The sequence below is a fragment of the Gossypium raimondii genome, chromosome 8, assembly GCF_025698545.1.
Source record: "Gossypium raimondii isolate GPD5lz chromosome 8, ASM2569854v1, whole genome shotgun sequence".
Classification (NCBI taxonomy): Eukaryota; Viridiplantae; Streptophyta; class Magnoliopsida; order Malvales; family Malvaceae; genus Gossypium; species Gossypium raimondii.
Window position 1 is genome coordinate 38,540,863 of NC_068572.1, and position 7,999 is coordinate 38,548,861.

Genomic DNA, 7,999 nt, shown 5'->3' on the forward strand with positions numbered 1-7,999 from the left:
TGGCATGTATAGCATAGTTAAAATATTGATTTTGGAACCAATGTGTATATGTATTTAAAAGCCATGCGAAAATGACTTATCTCTTTTGGTTTGAATTCGGTATTAATACATATGCTTTAATGGTCTAAAATGTGGTATATGTTCATGTAATTTTTATGCTAAAATGCTGCTCAAATTGGTATATATATGCTACCCAATTTTGGTGAATAAATGCTGTCCAATTTTGTATATATATGCGGTCAAATTTTGTGTATAAGTGCTGTCCAAATTGGTATATATATGCTGCCCAATTTTGGTGAATAAATGTTGTCCAATTTTGTATATACATGCTGTCAAATTTTGTGTATAAGTGTTGTCCAAATTGGTATATATATGCTGCCCAATTTTGGTGAATAAATGCTGTCTAATTTTGTATATACATGTTGTCAAATTTTGTGTATAAGTGCTGTCCAAATTGGTATATATATGCCGCCCAATTTTGGTGAATAAATGCTGTCCAATTTTGTATATAGATGCTGTCAAATTTTGTGTATAAGTGCTGTCCAAATTGGTATATATATGCAGCCCAATTTTGGTGAATAAATGCTGTCCAATTTTGTATATACATGCTGTCAAATTTTGTGTATAAGTGCTGTCCAAATTGGTATATATATGCTGCCCAATTTTGGTGAATAAATGCTGTCCAATTTTGTATATACATGCTATCAAATTTTGTGTATAAGTGCTGTCCAAATTGGTATATATATGTTGCTCAATTTTGGTGAATAAATGCTGTCCAATTTTGTATATACATGCTGTCAAATTTTGTGTATAATTGCTGTCCAAATTGGTATATATATGCTGCCCAATTTTGGTGAATAAATGCTGTCCAATTTTGTATATATATATATATGCTGCTCAATTTCTGATGTATAAGAGCTGTCCAAACAGGGTAGATTACCTATGTTTGTAATATGTAGTATAGTTAGTAAATTGAAATGAAATAAATGCTTGGATAAATGTTTGATTTATGATATTAAATTTTGATTAGGTAAATGATAATGATATGGATGAATTGTTGAAACATGGTTATTATATGAAATTTGATTAAAGATGCATGTTTTATTTTAATTGGTTATGTGATAATATATATATATATATATGGAATGAAATTTAGTGGTTGAGTTTTAAAAAAAAATTTTCTGAGTCAGGTTTTGATCGGTAATGCCTCGTAACTCTAATCCAGCGACGGACACGGGTCGGGGTGTTACAAGTATAGTGTATATAGCATGCATAACATACAGACATACATAGCTATCTTATATAGGCATATAATAGTCTTTCAATCGTCTCAGTCAATTAGGGGTCTAGGTAAACTTACCCACCCTACAGTAGGTTCACAGTTGACTTAGGCGACTTGTGCAACCTTAGCAGTCAAACAATGAAAATGGGCTCGCGGCCCAAGTTGCATGCCCATGTGGGCCTACACGCTCGTGTGGCCCACACAGCCCAAAATTGTCTTAGCCGTATAAATCTCACGGTGTGGCCTAATATTTCCACACGTCCGTGTGGTTCACCTGTGTGGGGCCCACTTGCCTATGTGCCCCACACAGCCCAATTCAGTCGGGCCCATGAACCGTACATGGCCAGCCTCGTCAATCACACACCTATGTTCGATCACACAGCCTACCACACGGGTGATCGTACGCCGGTATGGCGTCAACAATCACATTTTTTGGCTTTTCGCCGATTTCTATTTTTAGAGTTGTGTTCACACCTTTTTTCATTTGTGACGAAAATACACTTCCGAGATCACCAGCACCTTCAAATCGAGTAACCCTAACTACGAATTTGAGTAAGATAGGTCACCACTCCTACAATTCGCTGTTGACGATTCTGAAAGACCCAATGTTAACAACAATTCACATCTTCATAATCAAGAGAATAGAAAAACTTCCCCCATTTAACAAAACATAACCTCTTTACCTACTAAACGAGTAATAGTAGAACCACTCCGCTCCAAGGCTAACCGAATTGCTCTAGCCCTTAACCTTCAACAAAGAAACAGTTGACCGATTTAACAAGAATCCATAAATCAAAATATACCACAGTTACGAAACTTACCACCAATGCACGAAAGCGAATCGGAGATGACAAAATGCAGCAACAAAGATTAAAGAAAGAATGGACTAATGGAGAAACTAAAGCAGAGAGAAGAGAAGAAAAAATTCAACAAGCAGTCGGCATCAAAGAAAAAGAAGAAAATAAAAGTACGTTAGAGAGGATTCAAGGGGAATTTCGACAAGAGTGAAAGAAAAGAAAAACAAGACTAAAAAGGGAGATTAAAGAATTTCGGCAATGTGTAAGGTGACACATAAAAAAATCAGGATTTAGAATTAAGGAGAGAGAAAAAAAATTTTCCAAAAAGAGGAAAAAAAGAAAAAATGAACTAAATTAGATAACCCCTCTATCCCTCAATCTGCTCCCACACTCTCCCACTATAACTCAAACACCCCAAAACCGTCCACCACACTCTCTCCCTATCCAAAATCCCTTAATTTTCTCTCATCACTTCCCACTACACCTCTACCACATCGATATTTCAGCTCTACTCAAACACTCTACTGCATCACTAGCAAAAATATATCCCCCTTGTTAGCGCAGGGGCTTGAACTCCAGACCTCTCACACGCCAACTAACACCTTAGCCACTATACCAACATGCCCATTCTGACATATTTTACCAACATATATTTATAAGCCTACTGATTAGAGATAGGGGTTTATTCATTTAAAAACAAAAAATTATCCAAGCTAGGGCTTGAACTTGGGACCTCTCAAACACTTTCTAGAACACTTAACCATTAAAGCATACATACAATTTGTGTGTCACAAACATTCGAAAAAATATATAAGAGATTTTGGGGCGTTACAACTCTGCCCCCTAAAAGAAAATTTCAGCCTCGAAATTTTACCTGATCAGAATAGATGGGGATACTGCTAACGCATCACATTCTTAGGCTCTCACGTGGCCTCCTCGGTGCTATGATTACGCCAAAGAAATTTAACGAGTAGGATGGCTTTTCTTCTTAGAACCTTTACATCTCGTTCTAATATCTGCACTAGCTCCTCCTTAAAGGTCAGATCTGGCGTTACCTCAATCTCCTCAACAGGAACAATATGCGTGGGATCAGAGCGGTAGCACCTCAACATTGAGATGTGGAAAACGTCGTGAATTCGGTCCAACTCTGGAGGTAGCTCTAACTGGTAAGCAACTGGTCCCACTAGCTTAAGTACACAGTAAGGTCCAATAAATCTAGGGCTCAACTTGCCCTTACGACCAAATCTCAGTACCTTTTTCCACAACGAAACCTTAAGAAAAATGAATTCCCCTACAGAATACTCAATCTCTCAATGCTTCAAATCCGCATAGGACTTCTATCTGTTTGATGCCGCCTTCAATCGATCTCGAATCAACCTAATTTTATCCTCAGTATCAGAAACTAGTTCAGGGCCCAAACCACGCCACTCGTCCAACTTAGTCTAACATGAAGGTGTGTGACACCTACGACCATATAATACCTCGTAGGTTGCCATCTAAATGCTAGACTGATAGTCGTTTTTATAAGCAAATTCTGCTAGCGGCAGGTAATCCTCCCAACTGCCTCGGAAGTCAATCACGCAACTTCTTAACATGTCATCCAGTATCTGAATCACCCTCTCTAACTGACTGTGCATCTGAGGATGGAATGTAGTACTGAAGTTCAACCTTGTACCTAGAGCTTCATATAGCTTCTTCCAAAACTGAGATGTGAAGCGAGGATCCCTATCAGATATTATTGAAACCGACACCCCATGCAGTCTTACTATCTCAGACACATATAGTTTAGCCAGCTTCTGCAAAGAGTAGTTGGTACGAACCAATATGAAGTGGGCAGACTTGGTCAATTGATCCACGATGACCCATACAAAATCCTTCTTAGTAGGTGTGAGGGGTAACCCACTAACGAAGTCCATAGTTACCCGCTCCCACTTCCAAAGTGGAATCTTAACTGGCTGCAACAACTCTGAAGGTAATTGATGCCCAGCCTTAACCTGCTGGCAAGTCAAACACTTAGCCACAAATTTGGTAACCTCTAGCTTAAAACTTGGCCACCAATATAACTCACGAAGGTCGCGGTACATTTTATTTCTACTAGAATGCATAGCATAATGGATACTATGCGCTTTTCGCAGTATAGACTGCCTTAATTCAGTATTTTTTTGGTACACAAATTCTCCCACAGAAATAGAACACCCCTTCACTATTTAGTCCAAAATCCTTGGTATTCCCACTCTCAACCTGTCGGAAATGAAAACCCAACAACTCATCCTCTATCTGTTTACTCTTAATTTGCTCTATCTACGTTGATTTAACTTGAAGTTTGGCCAACAGACTACCATAATCAAAAACACTGAGGCGAGCAAACATCACCCTTAGATCAATTATGGCTCTACGGCTTAGTGCGTCGGCCACCACATTAGCCTTACCAGGGTGGTATTCAATCGTACAGTCATAGTCTTTAAGCAGTTCAATCCATCTATGCTGCCTAAGATTCAGCTCCTTCTAACTAAGGAGGTACTTGAGGCTCTTGTGATTGGTGTAAATGATACACTTCTCACCATATAGATAATGCCTTCAAATTTTCAGTGCGAATACTACTGCAGCCAATTCCAAGTCATGCGTTGGATAATTCGCCACATGAGTCTTAAGCTGACGAGACGCGTATGCTACCACCTTACCCTCTTGCAACAACACACATCTTAAACCGACATGTGATGAATCACTGTAAACAGTAAACTCCTTTCCAGACTCTAGTTGTATAAGAACAGGGGCCTCAGTCAGTACAGTCTTGAGCTTCTCAAAACTCTCTTACTGTGAATCAGTCTAGTTAAATGACACACCCTTACATAGCAGCTTAGTCAAGGGTGCAGCAATCAGAGAAAACCCCTCCTCAAATCATCGATAATACCTTGCCAGTCCTAGAAAACTGCAGATCTCAGATACAGTCTTAGGCTACTTCAATCCAAGATAGCTTCAATCTTTCGAGGATTGACTATAATCCCATCAGCAGAAACCACATGTCCCAAAAACGTTACTTCACATAACCAAAACTCAAATTTACTAAACTTGGCGTACAGTTGTTTTTCTCGCAGAATCTGTAGAACAACTCTGAGGTGTTCATCGTGATCATTCTCATTTTTCGAATACACCAGTATTTCGTCAATAAATACCACCACGAACCAACCTAGATAGGGCTGGAACACTCAGTTCATCAGATCCATAAAAGCTGTTGGTGCATTCGTTAGTCCAAAAGGTATTACTAGGAACTCATAATGATCGTACCGAGTCCTAAATACTGTCTTGTACACATCAGTCTCCTTAACCCTCAACTGATGATATTTCGATCAGAGATCAATCTTGAAGAAAATGGAAGCACCTCGAAACTGATAAAACAGATCGTCTATCCTCGGTAGGGGTACTTATTCTTTATGGTCAACTTGTTCAATTACCGATAATCAATACATATACGCATGGATCCATCATTCATTTTTACAAATAGCACCGGTGCTCCCCACGGAGACACACTAAGGCGAATGAACCCACGATCTAGTAGCTCTTGAATCTGAGCCTTAAGCTCCACAAGCTATTTTGATGGCATTCTATAATGAGCGATGGGCACCAGAGTTGTACTAGGAAGGAGCTCAATCCCAAACTCTACTTCACGATTCAGAGGTAACCCAGGTAGCTCTTCAAGAAAAACATTCAGAAACTCATTAACCGTCCTAATATCCTTAACCGAAGAATCCCCAGAATCTAAAACACTGATGTAAGCCAGATACGCCTCACATCCTTTACGAACCAACTTTTCGGCCTTCAATACAAAAATCATATTCGATAAGTAGTTCTGACACTCTCCAATTATGATTACCACACTGTCTTCCGCAGTTCTCAGTATAACATTTTTCGTGGCACAATCTAAGCTCACTCGGTGTTTAACTAACCAGTCCATTCCCAATATCAGATCAAATTCCTCAAAAGGCAGTTCCATCAAATCAACCAAAAAGATAGCTCCTTGAACCTCTAGAGGAACATCTCTAAAAAGTTTGTTAACCCTTATTGACTGCCCTAACAGACTTAGTACAGTGACCCACTCATAGTGCTCTCAACTAATATACCTAAGTTTTTAGATATGGTATAAACTATATAGCAGTGAGTGGATCCTATATCTATCAGTGCAGTATATGGTACATTATAAATAAAAAACATACTTGTAATGATACTTCGCCTCAGTATCTTCATCCTCTCGACGACGAGCAGCATAAACTAGAGCTAGCTACTTCGCCTCAGTATGTCTAGCACCTCTGCCCGGTGCTCTCTGACCACGGCCCAAACCATTACCACCTCTGGCCTGACTCTGGCCTCTCGGTGGCTGATGAACTACTCTTGGTGGCTGTGCAATATTGTTACCTAGAGCTTGCATCAGATCAGACCTCCGTGGACACTCTTTAATACGGTGCTCTAGAGAATCGCACCTCAAACATGCCCTAGTTCTTTTCCAACACTCGCCCTGATGGTGCCTACCACTGTTAGTACACAATGACTATCCAGTAATAGAAATGGGAGCCCCAACTCTGATCGGCCCATCAACTCTAGCCTTTTTCTTAGGCCTCTGAACGGAACTCTAGGGCTCCGAATCCCTCTTATTCTTACCTCTCTCTCTGTCACGATTCTGGTGCTCAGTGCACTTCACTTCCTCGGTGATCTTTGTCTTATCAACCAGTGCAGCAAAATCTCAGTCCCTCTGTGGAGCTATCAAAACCCCCAGATTATCCCTAAGGCCATCCTTGAAGCGAACACATCGCTCGTACTCAGTCACTACTATACTACGCGCATAGCGGCTCAGTCGTAAAAACTCAGCCTCATACTCGGCCACTGATCTGTCCCCTTGAGTCAGATTCAAGAATTCTCTCCTACAGGCATCCACATAGCTGACCCCCACATATTTCCCTAGAAAGCGGTCTTAAAGAACTCTCAGGTTTGTCGATCGAGCTGAGTGCCCTCATTAACAGTGAGCCACCACTGATAAGCCTCATCACGCAGCAGCGGTACAACACCCTTCAACTTCTGCTGAAGGGTGCAGTCCAGGTCGTCCATAATCCACTCTGTAGCCGCAATCCAGTATTTTGACACATTAGGGGCAAGTCTAGCAGCACTCCTAAAAGGCTCAGCTCCGTTAGACCAGAGTCATTTCGTAACCGACCCGTAGCCTCCAGCTCCATATTGGGCCCAACGACTCTCTCTAGAATCCTTAACATGGCTTAGGATAGTACGTCGTCCCCGACCGCACGATCTTGAGACCCAATTTCAGTTACGAGTGAAGCTGGTGTCTCACTTGTATCCAAATTATGCAAGTTGCCAAAAAATGAGGACCCAGCTCGAGCACCTTTACGGCCTCTACCACAGCCTATTGTATCGGGTCCGCGAGTACCTCTTGTGCTCATTGTCTAGTCGTGTTAATCTGTATTTACAATTTTATGCATCAGTTTACAGTTCTAGTGTTTATTAACAAATATTTTATGAAAATAATATCAGAAGTGTCACGTTTATTTTCGTACAACACAATGTTTATCAGTGTCTATCGATTTACTACAGTATCAATATATACTAACTTGAGTGTTTTCAGTACAGTCTATCTATAGTAGTCTCAGTATATACTACCTATAATAGTTTCAGGATATACTATCAAAAATAGTTTCAGGAAACTTACTGGGTCGACGCCGAAGTCCTCCGCCGCACCGATTCGCCTATGTTTGAGGATTACCTATACAGATTAAACAGAAGGGGTGAGTTTACGAAAACTCAGTGTATAATCCCCATGCAAACGAACATACAATAACAGATAATCTCGGTTTAGGCCTAAGCCCTTTTCAATATCAGTATCAGTATCAATTTAGCCTTAGCCCATTTCAGTAACAGT